The sequence below is a fragment of the Cygnus olor genome, chromosome Z (assembly GCF_009769625.2).
Source record: "Cygnus olor isolate bCygOlo1 chromosome Z, bCygOlo1.pri.v2, whole genome shotgun sequence".
NCBI lineage: Eukaryota > Metazoa > Chordata > Aves > Anseriformes > Anatidae > Cygnus > Cygnus olor.
In genome coordinates this window covers 36,105,271-36,117,570 of record NC_049198.1, presented here as the reverse complement: position 1 = coordinate 36,117,570, position 12,300 = coordinate 36,105,271, and the positions used below count along the sequence as shown (strand labels likewise).

The following is a 12,300-nucleotide window of genomic DNA, read 5'->3' as shown; positions in this document are numbered from 1 at the left end:
ATGAGCATATATGTAATAGTGCTCTTATAAATGCTGAGTCCTTCTTTGTTGTAAAGTACCCAAATACAGTACAATAAGCAATATAAGAAGTTCTGTGCTTTGCTAAAAGGTCTTTTTGTTTAATCAGTCCAATAAGATCGAAAATATAAAACATGAGGTAGCTTTCTAGTAAATCAATAGCTTTTAACTTCAGAGTGATCTGAATTGCACACAGGGCAAGACAAAATGCCAGCAAAAGACATAAACCTATATTCAGCATTTTGCCACATTGATGAGGTCCGAGATAAAACAGTTTTTGTTTTCCCCAAGCTTTTGGATTCAGCAGTAGCAATAGCTGTGGTGTATCTCAGGACTAAATCTGGCTTTTTAAAGGCTGTTAATGCACTTTCTTCCTCAAAAAAGCAAATGCACTTGGAGCAATATATAAAGTTATTTTTTTAATCTACCGATGTTGATATAAAATACTAACTTCCAGTTGTAATTAGTGGCAATTATGTGAAAAAATATCTCTGGAAAAACAGTGATCATAATGGCAGAGTCGGCTGTTTAATTGGGATGGTTTTCCTTTCATAGTATTTGCAACTAAGCAAACTAATTTTTGGCCCCATACTTGGCCATGAGTAAAGAAGGGAATTTGTGCGCAGTGGGGCTCAGTGGGTCTTCAGCAGTTACCGTCTCTTAAACAGATCCCTTCTTAAAAGAGGCTATATTTAAAGGACACTTGAAGTGGAACCCATAAATACTTATGTTTGCAGACACTGTTAATTGAAAGTTTAATACTGAAATCAAAATGCCTTGTTTTATATGACAATAGGGTTATTCGTCAGGTAAGTGTTTTTGTTCGTTTGTTTTGTTTTGTTTTGTTTAATCTGGTAATTGCTCAGAGTATCAGGGAACAGTTCACTCTGGTTTCTTTCTTTTAACATCCCCGTATCAGTGCTTCAGAAGAGACAATCTGGTGGCATAAGCATACAGACATATGAACGGAAGGACAGAGAGACTGAGCTCCTATAACACAAGAGAGAGGCTACCTGCCTGTGACTTACAGAATACTGATGATTCTGCCTATATGAAGAACTTTGAAGACAGGTATTGATATTTTAACAGTACAGACAGGTGCTTTCAGTGTTAGGACTGAAACCACTGAAAAAAACCATCAAAATAAAGACATAACATTTCCTCTCTCTCCCTTTAAAAATAATAATAATAATTAAAAAAAAAAAAAGTTTCTAACCAAATTTGACACACATTTGGTATACTTTCTTCTACTTTCATATTTTCCTTTTTGTCCCATTCTTCTTTGAAAATCAGCATGCTCATCTTTATCTTTCTCAAAGTGTGTAATTGGGATTTTGAAAGAAAATGAAGAGTGAACACCAACAAACTATTTGCCCTAATGAATGAAATGCTTCTTTAACTGCATTAGTTGGGTGCTGAATAATGCAGTATTTCATGGTGCGTTGTACTTCCACATTTTGTGCTAAAGGTGTGTAATAATAGGAAGAGACAATGGTTTATGAAACAACAGTAATCAATTAATCTACTATCATCTGTACAGCAACTGGATTTGCAGGACGTGTGAATTTATAACTGATCTTAAACAATAGTCAATATGCAAATCAACTGTGTTGGGCTTGCTAGGCTATGGAGCTGAGTAAAATAGCTACATACTATGGTAAACGTTCAATTGTTTTCAAACGAACAGAAGAATAAAGTATTTGTAAGTCAAATTGAACATAGGATATTTTCACATTGAATAAATGCTTTAAGTACTTTGACTTTAAAAAAGTCAAGTCCGTTCACTTTTGGAAAACTCATTTATTGTTTGATATGTTAATTACTTAGAGTTTATTCCTGTTATAGGTGCACGTATTCCTGTTACAGGTGCACAATCAGCTGGGGATGGAAAATCTGAAAACTGTATACTTTTGTTAAAAACTCAAGACTTGTGTCTTGTGTTCCATGAAGATATCTTTCATGAGTTGATCTCAAGTTAATTAAAATAATAAAATCATTTATTTGTAAATCACTGAGTAGTAGAGGGCGGTGAAAGAATTGCTCTAATTTTATTACAATTTACCTAACATGTATTTTCTGCCTCCTGCTGAAAAGTAGCTTCTGAAGGTATCGGACTATGTATTTCTTTTAATAAGCCATACTGTAAAGACATATTTTTGAATACTTGGCTAACATTCTGAATTATAACTTATTATGAATGAGTATTCAGTTGAACAGAATTTAGTAGGATGAATGAACTAATTTTCTGATAGCAAGGATGTCACGGATGATGTTCTTTGGAAACAATCTCCCTAAAGCTCTGTATTCTGAAAAACAAACAAACACAAAAATGTTATGATGAAATGCGTAGGATGTTCAGCTTTAAAGTTGTTGCCTAAAGCAAAGAATAAAACATTTCTGTAGTTTGAGATTTGGAGCCTAGTAGTGAATGCAGCATGTCCTATTTCATAACTAGTGGGAATTAGAACCACTGCAGAAGTGATAGTCTTGGCTTTTGGACTGTGTTTTCTGCAGTGTTAACCTAGATTGCTCTCAGTCATCAAGAATGTGCTATATCCATGCAGAATCAAATCGTGTATAATCAAATTAGTATTTCAAATGCAAACTTTCCAGTCTCAATTATTTCTAACAGAAACATTTTCACATTTTTACACCCTGTTAGGACAGAGATTTGCTAGGCAGATCTGGAATCTGTGGGTTAGGTTGCCTTGAAAGAACTTAATTTCGAGAATGTATAGAAAATTCTGTTCTTTTGTCTAACCCGTACTACTTTTGCCTATCCATTATTGATTCTGCTGTTGCTAAAGAGGCAAGTGGTCTGCTAAAAACATTATTGCCGTATCTATCTTTAAGATGTTGTATTGTAATCTGAAAGCAGCTCAACAAAGCTGAGAGGTCTAAATAAGGCAACATAATGCTGGAGAGTTGAAGGGTTAGGTGGCTCACTGGCAAACTAGTATTGAAGAGCAAAAATCTGAGCAGGTGAAAAACCTTTGGGGATATTAAAATGCATTTTGATATTAATTTCAGTACTTTTATTATATTTTTTCTTGAAAGGTTGAAGGAAGATTCACAGTCAGCAAAATATTTTCCATGAGAAAAGGTCTTAAATAAGAAATGATTTTTCATCTTAGCCATCATGTGTTGTATATGTATTCACGGGCTTGCCAGAATGCGTACATATCTCTAGATGTTTTTTAGATTCCTTTCTCTCCCATATTTGAGAATTAAAGGTTGTTTTTTTTTTTTTTTAATTAAATTCCGCATGTATTCAAACTTGCCTACTTTTTCTAAAGTTATTTCATTTTGTGCATCAGTTACTTGTACAAATGTGAATGCATATTGAATGCTCAATGTGCATTTCATTGTGCTCACTATTTTCCTGCACAAGCTTTCAATCAAGTACTGTTTAGATTCTTAAAAGAGTACAAGTTGAGAAAAAGCTGGTAACTGGATTTTTGGCAACAGTTTGATGACACTAATGAGATCAGAGTACGTTTGTTTGTTTGGTTGGTTGTTTTTTTACATTTATAGTTGGTTTGGTCTTGCTGCATGGTTTTGTTTGAACTGTGGCTAATCTCCTGCCCTACCCCACTCCTAAGGAAGTCTAATAGCAGTTTGATACTAATGAACTCCAGAGATCGATGTGACAAGGGTGGAAAAAAGAAGAAGGAAGGATGAAGAAGCAAGATACTATGAAAGGACAGGATAAAAAACAGACAGCCAAGTTCTACAACATAGGGTAGTACATGCAGTCCAATGTGGATCCTTGACAAGTGTCACTGAGCTCTGTGGACTGACCTGAACTTGCCCTACAATAGGTGGTGCAATCCCACCACCAGATACTCCAAAAGTCCGTTCCAATCTATGTTGTACTATGCCCTCCAAAAGTCCCTTCCAACCTGAGCTACAAGAACAGATGAATTTTGGGATCTGGGAAGGAAACTTTGGTGATAATTCTATGTCCTCCTCAGATGTGTGAAGGTGTTTAAAAACAGAATGTTGAAACTGTATGAGGGACAGGAAGAAGAAAACTGAGAGAACTGAAGTACAAAGTTAAGTAGTTAAAAATAAGGCTTTTTCTGACTTTCTGGTAAAAGCCTCAGTCTTATCTTGGTAGTCTCTAATGGCAAAAGCATGTTGAGTAAATTAAATCACAATAAAACATTATGTGAGATTTCATTTTTTAAGTACTTTTTCCTTTAATGTAGCATGGAGATCATCACAAAAATACTTGAATCTGATCACTCAGTAAATAGCTCAAAACAGTTCTGTTTGGCAGCTAGGAGAACAGAATGAGAGTGGAACAAGGATATTGTGCAATGACATCTGTTTCACTGAGATTACTGTTTAATTAAATAACTTATGGTATGTACAAGCCAGTTATGTTTTGTTTTATTATTTTTTTTTATTTCACATTTACAGAAGACTGCATTCAGAAAACAAGATATTTTTACCAACAAGACATAGTTTGACATTATTTTATTGCCAATTTTGTTATCTTAAGAAACCTGAATAGCTTGTGTGTGTTATTTTAAAATCCATACCGATCCCAAGTGTTGCGACATTGTATTTAATGGCAGTATTTGCATTCTAAAGGAAAGACTGTTAGCACTATTTTTAGGTAGTTCTCTACTTGCTGGCTTTATTAGTGCCACATGCGTACATTAACGAAAAGCTGGAATTTGCAAGAGGTCTGAGTTCATTGTAGTTGTTTTGAACTGCTGAACAGTTCCTTTTCAGGGCTTCTTGCTGAATCCGCAGACCTGGTAGCTGCAGCTCTATCTATAGAATACCCTTTCTTCTCTAACCACCAACAAAATACTTTTTTTTTTTTTTTTAAAGTGGTGTTTCGTATTTCATAGAAAGTTTGGAGCTTTATTCTACAGACATTTCTCAGTTGGTCTGCTCCTGCAAGCACATATGTAAATATAGAGCTATGAGTATCTGGATCCTTCATTCTAATATATAAAGGATGGATGAATTGTGACATGTACTTATTTAGAACTTGTACATCATCACAATTCTTGTACGTTTTGTTTTGATAAAAGCCTATTTTTGTACTATATTTTATTTGTTATTTCTTATCTTAAAAACTTCCAAGTTACTTCTGTGGATGTTAGTCCACTAGCAGTAAATGTTATTTAATTTGCCTTGAGCATTAGAGCTGTTGATGCAAATTAGGGTTATCACTAACATACCTAAAGCCTTACACATTATATATGCAACCATTACTACAGTGAAACTGATACAATTTTCAGTTTATTTTAGCACCTATCAGTAATTTATTGAGGACAAATCAATGATTACAGTGATTTCCACCATTTGAATTTCTTGGTTTTGTATGTATTTGTCCTGGTAAAGAGCAGAAAATGACAGCATGGAAATGCCAAACAGGTTAAATGCTCTTAAATTATGGCCATCCATTAAGATTGATTAAGCAACCTTTGTTGATTAAGCTAGGAAAAGGAAGAGTAAAATCCTGCCATCTTTAACAGCAAGGGGAAAACATATCTATCAATGCAGTTTAAAATAAAAAGCATGTGTAATTAAAAAGAAGTCAGGCAATACTTCTTAGAGGCTGCATAAAACCAGCTGTGTTGACAAATTTTCACCATGCAGTCTTTTAGAACTCCAGATGTGATTGAATCCTCTGTGCTAGAAAGTGTAATAAAAGAAAAAAAAAATGCTCTCTCAAAGTCTGGGAAGCATATAAGTGCTTTTCCTTCTGTCATCTCAGTCTTGATTACTTTGGTCCAGATCCTCAAGAGGATGTGGGAGACTGTAGGTGGAATTTCAACCCCAATATCAGAATACTGGTCCTCAAAATGTCTGCATTCTTTATGATATTTAAACTCTGAAGGAGCTTCACTTTTCAACAAAGATATTCTGATGCTGTAGGTTTGCTTCTGTTCTTGCTCAGAAATATCAGACCCAGATGGAGCACTATGGTACTGCTTTTCCATATAACCCACATTCCTCTACTTATTTTGCCTGAGCTGGTTCTCCAGATTTACCTCCCAGGCTAAGATTTAAAGCTTTAAATTTAGTATTTTTATTTTTTTTTTTACAAACTCTTCAGGCTCTGGTGGCGAGAGTGCTCAATTTTTATTCAATTATGTGCAGATCTCCCCTGTTCACTACTCACCTTATGTAGTGAGTGCTCTGCTCACTGTATAAAAGTTGGGTGGCTAGGCACATCTGACTTTCCTACTTTTTCTGGCCCTATTTTAACCAGTGTGTCCAGGTAACCATGAAGGCCTATGTCTTCCTGGCCTGCATCAGAAACAGTGTGACCAGCAGGACTAGGAAAGTGATTGTCTCCTTGTATGTGGCCCTGGTGGGAATTTACCTCAAATGTAGTGTTTGGTTTTGGGCCTCTCACTACAAGAAGGGTATTGAGTTGCTCAAGCACATGCAAAGAAGAGCAACGAAGCTGGAGAAGAGAGTAGAAAACAAGACTTATAAGCAGCAGCAGAGGGGTTGTTTAGTCTGGAGAAGAGAAGTCTGAGGGGAGACTTCACCACTCTCTCCAACTACCTAAAAGGAGGCTGCAGCAAGGAGGGTGATGGTCCCTTTTCTCCAGTGACAAGTGCTAAGACAGGAGGAAGTGGTCTCAAGTTGTGTCCAGGGAGGTTTAGATTCATAGAATCATTGAATATCTAGAGTGGGAAGGGACATACAAGGATCATTGAGTCCAACTCCAGGCTCTGCACATGACCACCAAAAAATTAAATCATACATCTAAGAGCACTGTCTGAACACTTCTTGAACTCTGGCAGGCTTGGTGCTGCGGCCGCTTCCCTGGGGAGCCTGCTTCAGTGGCCGACCACCCTCTTGGTGAAGAAGTTTTTCCTAGTATCCAATATGAACTTGCACTGATGTGGATTCATGCCATTGAGTCCTATCACTGGTTATCAGAGAGAAGAGATCAGCACCTTATATTGGGTATTACAAAGAATTTATTCACAGAGAGCATGGTCAAGCATTGGATCGGGCTGCATAGGGAAGTGGTCAAGTCCCCATCCCTGGAGGTATTTAAGAGACCCGTGGATGTGTCTCTGAGGGATATGGTTTACACATGGGACTTGGTAGGTCAGGATGATGTTTGGACTTGATGATCTTGAAGGTCTTTTCCAACCTAGATGATTCTATGAAAAAGCAATATCGAGCACCATATTTTTAGAGGGGAATCCTGTCTTTTCTAAACTATGTGAGGTGGAAGGTGCCTCAAGGGCAGTGGTTGTTGCAAGACTGAGGTTGCCAGCATAGGGTGAGTTTTTGGGCACAACACACTTTAGAGTGGCCTTAGTTCTTCTGAATGGTAATACTCCCAAGGTAGTCAGTAGTATGTGGCCTGGGTGCCAAAAAAGTAGGTGATGCCAAAAATTGATGAAGTGCTTCTGTGCTGCTAATATTCTGAGTTTTTGTTGCATTTTTTAGCACGAGTTAGTATTCCAGTACTAACCGTAAATGTATGGGAACAACCCCTTTTTGAATTCTTTCTCTTTCTGAAATTGCTTCCAAGAACTGAGCCATTTTGCTTCTGTAACAGTAGAATAAGATTATACCTAATTTGAATTTGTTACTGTATACATAGTATGTTTGTCTTGAAGAAAGCCCCATAACAAAAATGATGTGGAAGTAGAGAAAAGTAATGATCAGGTGGGTTCTTAAAAGTAAGTTATGTGTCCCACTTGTCTGGTATTTGTTAAAAGCCAGGCTTAACCATAAAAATTAAGGACCTTCTGTGCAGAAAGCTTTTGACAGCATTAAACCAAAAGTGAACAGTCTGGGTTCCTGTTCTCTGTTACTTCAGGTTGGACATTTGAATATTTTATGAAGATGGTGTAAGGCAATGTGGGATTTGGACCTTTACTAAATGATTACCTCTTTGGTACAAGCAAAAAAAGTAAAAAGCACAGTGAGTGCTTTCTGATTGTACAACTGTACTGTTGTTTCAAAATTCAAAACCTGAACAACTTCAGAAAAGCTTTCCACAGTCTTTTCAGAAATCCAAAATCTAATTTTAGTCAGGAGAGCAGACAAAGGAAGTCTGAAAGCTTACACTTTAAGACTATTCAAGCCCAATGCATATTGGCAGTGTTTTATACAAGAGATATACAGATGTACATTTGTATATCACAGATGGGAGGATGTGTTAGAGATGAGTATGAAAGTTACAGCTACAATAGCTGTAACAATTATTAAAGCATCTCTTATCTATTTAGAGACCTTTGTTGTTATTTATAAAAGAAAATTAAATGTAAGGAATAAGACTTAAATTTCTCCCCAGTCATCTACTGTGTTTTGCCTAAACTGCAAACTATGCACTAGTGTGGTGTTAGTAATTCTGTAGAATAAAGAGCGGTGTTTCCTTAACTAGACTAGCCTTATTCCATTGCATTTGAATCAGTTCTTACTTAAGTATCACTTTTTATTGTTTAACTTTATGTCTGCATCCATTAAGCTATGCAGCAGAATCTTGAGATTCAAACTCTTTCTTGGGACTGGCAGCTTTTTAGAACCTAAAATGGGAAAATAAAGCAAAATCAGATAACTGTCATAAATTGATTGTGCACAGATCAGCTGTTATGTGTCGCAGGGTGAGAGCTGGTCTCATTTAATTCTTCCCTTTGAAATTACTAGCCTCCTTTATCAGGACAAAATTAGTAATGCTTAGCTTAGACCTCTTCTTACAGAACTCTTGATTCTACATTGTTCTAATGCAGACACAAAATATTTTAACTGCTATTGAATTGGTTATCAAAGTACTGAGATGATAATCTGGTCTCCATCACACTGGGTGCTTAGACGACTCTATGAAATCACAGTTCCTCTCCTCAGTAGCTCATGGTGGAAAAAGATAAATGCCATTCAAAGTGCCTGGGAAGAGGCATATGATTCATCATGTACATAATTTTATGTACATTGATATATGCTTACCGTTCTATATAATTAGCATACTGTCAGTCCTTTTCCAACCATCCAAGCTTTCACTGAGTTGCTGATTATTTATTCCACATACATGTCCAAGAAAATTTAAAGAAATAATTTATTACTTTATATGATCTAGCATTAGATCTGAGCAAATACCAGTTGGTAGTGTATCCAACAGAAAGGAACATCATTGTACAGTAGGACCTAAGTCAAAACTGTAGGCTTGGTGCTCTATTTTCCTATTTGGGAAAACAGACAGACTAGACAGTTTTGGTTAAGCTTGTTTTTATGGTGAACTTCTCTGTGTTAAATGCTTGCAATTGTATTGCTAAGTGCAGGTCATTGTTACTAGCAAATTGAAAATCCTAGTTAGAGCAGCATTAGGGGATACTTTTGGCAAATATTACATTTCACAGAAAAAAAAAATAAATCATAGTACATTACCACATATTTCATTATTTCATACACAGTCTCTGTTACTTTGAGGAAATACAGTCACTATTTGCCGTCACTGGTGATTTTTTCTTGGTCTACATGTGTTTCTATCTGAAAAGAGGAAATGAAAGAATGTAATCTTGGAAAAACAGCTATTGCCTTACTGGTAGTAGGGTTGAACCCCATGTACCTGGGAGGGCAATGAAAGTTTTAAGATGTGATCATGTACTTGTTTCAACAGCAGGTGAAGGACTCAGAGCTCACATTGTCTCCAAAGTAGCTTTACCTGGCTGCGTAACTACTTCTCTGTCTTTGTCAGCAGTGGCTCACTTTGGGCAATCTTCCTGTCCCTGTCAGAGGCAATTTTATTAGGGCAGCTCAAAGAATAGCTACTGATCAGTTACTGTACTTTGCATTATTCCATTACTATTCTACCATCCTCGATACCATTGAAGGTTTATTTTAGGATGAGTGTGTGAGAACAGGCTTAAAGCTGTATATGTGATTGTATTAACACCCCTTTGAAGTGCTACGCTTAAGGAAAAAAAACAGGTTAGTGCAAAACTATTTCTTGTTCAAGGAAGAATAAAGATACCAGGGTATTCATACTGCACTCTCCACTGAAGATCATAAATTTTGCTCAGGGATTAATCCTGCTTTATCACCTCTTAACTGCTTACTGCTGGGAGTCGAGTCTGAAGTCAATGGTATTACCAGTGACATTTATTGCGTAACCAGCTAGTGTTAACTTTTCACCCTCTCACATTGCTGTAAAACTGCTCTAGCGGATATAGAGCACTAAGAAGGAGGCATGTCTGCTGTCACAGCCTGTGCTCGATGACCTCTGGGGAATGGTTTGAGACCTGTCCACTTACATAGGCTTTTGCCTGAGGGACAAGGATGAAGTCTGTGGGGTTTGTAAGGATAGAGGATGAGCACCTCTTTTGGGATTAATGAAGTGTTAATTTTGTTATTTAATTAATTTGTGGTGCAAGCTCTTATCAAATTGCCAATCAAATCCTTTTTGTTTCTACCAGGTTGGTACTGGCACAGTCACCAAGCCATTTCCTAGTTAAAATTTTATAACAAAAATATGTTTGAATAGAAAAAAATAATTCAAAACTCCAGAAACTGCTTTGTCCATGAGTAGGGAAAAAAAGTTAGAAATAGTTCATATTATTTTTACTTACACATTTTTAAACCAGTCACCTGAAGTAATTTAAAAGCATCCTTCTATATAGCAGCCAATGTTTGTTTTTGTATAATTTTATTGCTATTTAAATATTCCTCTTTTTCTGCTTCATTCTGAGTATTCATCTTATTTATCTGTTATACTCTTGTATTAATTTAGAATGTTTCTGGATGGAGGCACATCCTTTTGGAAGGCTTCATCTTGGATGGATGTTTAAATGTCACAGTGATGCAAATAGTTATGAAAATACTCTCTGTATTGAATACGTTGTATCTGTACATACCTTGAATACGTTGAATCTGTATTGAATTCTGTTCAGGATGAATTTTTGACACATGCACCTTTGAAACACACACAGCCAGTTTCTTTGCAGAAATTACAGACAAAATACCTAAGTCTCCTCCCACTCAAAATCAACGGCAAAATTCCTCTGAAATTTAGTCAGAAAATGATTATATACTAAATTAGAGGAATTTTGCCATTGTTTTCTGTTCAGTTTCCAGGATGAAATTACTACTTGCTGCCTCACACAATCCTACTTCTAAATGTGATAATGAAGTGATTTTGTAAACTTTTAATTGTTGCTTTCCCAGTCTGTGCTGGAACCATCGACTGTGCATATGTACGTGTGCAGACACACATGCATGTTTGCACACATAATCGTGTCTGAAAAGTGCCATGTAGACCATATCAAAGGTCAATGAGATACATTGCAGATTTGAAGGATGGTATTTTGCATGCTTTCTACATCCTTTCAGCAGTCAACTGCCTAGTAATCCATTTCCATAAGTCTTACTCAAATATTTAAAATTTCCGAGGAGCACATTTCTCACTTTTCCCCAGACTAGCTGTCTATAGAAATATGTCTGCATTTTCTCCTTAAATTTGGACTCCTTCCAAGCAGCAAATCACTCCTGTTTGAGGCTGAAGATGTGACATACTGAACTATCAACATATTTTATTCTAGCTTAATATATCATATTAGTAATTCCTGCTATCTTGTGCCTCTATAGGGATAAAAACAGGAGGCTTGCATCACTGAAGAGAGATGATTTTTTACTTTCCAGTGAGGTAATCAGGACTTGATTCTAGCACGGGAATGGCTGAGGGCACTATTCTTTACTACGTGACATTTCATACAGAGAAAAGGCCACTTTTTATCCACAGGAAATAACCACAGCTGGAATTACCATATCTAAAATTTGCTATATGTATATAGCAAGATTATGCAGTAAGTTGGAACATGAATTTAAAGTATTACTTTGTCAACTTAAACTATCTACCCAGAAAGCATAAATCTTTTAAAGCAAAGTAATTGAAAAGTAGACAGACTACTTCGGGAATTACCAATATGTGAGAACACATATTGCAAATTTATTAGTAATTTTACTGATTATATTTTTTAGCCTCCAAAAACACGCAACCTCTTCTTTCACATTAAGGGCTATGAGAAAAAAATGTTGATTTCCCACATGAACATAAAGAAATACAAACTCTATCTTGGAGTAACAGCAGTAGGCCCAGTAACAGGCATGAATTGCAAACTCATGCTTTAGCTTTGGCTCTAAGTGTTGAGATGTGGTTCTCTCTTTCATTTAATCTTTTTAGAAACCTGTGACTTTCAAGCCTTGCAGAACATTTTACAGAGAGCTGTAGGAATTCTGCTTGCTTGATTGGATTACTGTGTACAAGAAAAATAATGGTCAACATATTGA

General features: G+C 36.3%; 1 protein-coding gene across 4 annotated transcripts in view; it reads left to right on the top strand.

The window, feature by feature from the left end:
* Positions 1-12,300, top strand: part of SLC24A2 (solute carrier family 24 member 2) — a 144,745-nt gene that overhangs the window by 2,957 nt on the left and 129,488 nt on the right. The window lies entirely within an intron of this gene.